This window comes from Solanum stenotomum, chromosome 11, assembly GCF_019186545.1.
Source record: "Solanum stenotomum isolate F172 chromosome 11, ASM1918654v1, whole genome shotgun sequence".
Lineage (NCBI taxonomy): Eukaryota > Viridiplantae > Streptophyta > Magnoliopsida > Solanales > Solanaceae > Solanum > Solanum stenotomum.
The window spans coordinates 10,599,104-10,600,276 of NC_064292.1; the positions used below are offsets into that span (position 1 = coordinate 10,599,104).

Genomic DNA, 1,173 nt, shown 5'->3' on the forward strand with positions numbered 1-1,173 from the left:
ACACAGCAGTAGCAACCGCCAGCCACCAGCAGGGCTCAGGCAGCTGCAGCACCTCGCACAGCAGCAACCGGCGACCGGCAGGCGACAACCATCAGCTTTGAGGTATTTTTTTCTTATAAATATATAAAAATAATTTTAAGTTTTTAACTTGCATTTAGTCAATTACTTGAGAATATTTTAGTGCATTTGGATTTTGATCTATCCATTAAAATAAACTAATGAAGATTTCAGATTTGTATATTTTTAATTTTTATATTTAAACTTTATATTTGCTCATGTCTCGGTAGAACCTAAATATTTTTACAGTGAGTTCGCCTCTCTAAAACCAGCAATAATCTTAACTTAATTTTCTGGGATTTGATTTTTCTTCTTGCATTATATGAACAATTTTGTTTATGTTTTTAAAAATAAGCAAGCAGGGATTGTGTGTATCGGCTTTGTGCTATTATTAATGCGCTTTGCACGAAAGTGTTCTCTGCAAAATTATTTTTTGGGGATGATGGGCAGTTATGTTTCATCTCTTTACTGGAAATTTTCAACAATCATTTTCCCCACATTTTTGTTTTAAATTATTAGTATTAGTTAAAAAAAATAATTGCAATGTTGTATTTTCTAATTTCTAGCAAAGGGTCAAATCTTAGACAAAAAAAAAGTAATAAAGTAATAAAGAAAAAGAAACCACAATGAAAAAATGCATCCAATTATCATTTTCTTTTCCTTATTTGCTCCTTAATATTCTAAGTGTGAATTCATTGTGAAATGGTTTTTTTTATTATATAGATGGCTGAACAAAATCAATCAAATGTGGGTGTGGCTAATCAAAGTCGAATAAGTATGGCTGATTCTACGGATAATACACCTACTACTAGCAATGATGCCTCAATTGGCACAGAGGAAACAAAAAAAAGAAAAGAAATGGATCCTAGGTCTACTGTTTGGCAACACTTCGAAATTTTTTTTGAAAATGGTTTATTAATTAAAGCAAAGTGTTTACATTGTAAACAAAACTATGTTGCTAATACAACTAGAAATGGAACAAGTGGACTGAGACAACATTTGACTAACCGATGTAAAGTGTATAAGCCCCCGCCTGTTGCACCTGGCATTCAAAAATTGTTAAATATTCAAAGTAACAGTTCTTCGATAGAGACTTGGAAATTTGAGCAAGAGGTA

At 32.1% G+C, this 1,173-nt stretch overlaps 1 non-coding gene across 1 annotated transcript; it reads left to right on the forward strand.

The window, feature by feature from the left end:
* Positions 1-412: 412 nt before the first annotated feature.
* On the forward strand, positions 413-559 carry LOC125846189 (small nucleolar RNA snoR135). The gene has a single exon (XR_007444344.1). It is a non-coding gene; the product is annotated as a small nucleolar RNA snoR135 (small nucleolar RNA).
* Positions 560-1,173: the final 614 nt, after the last annotated feature.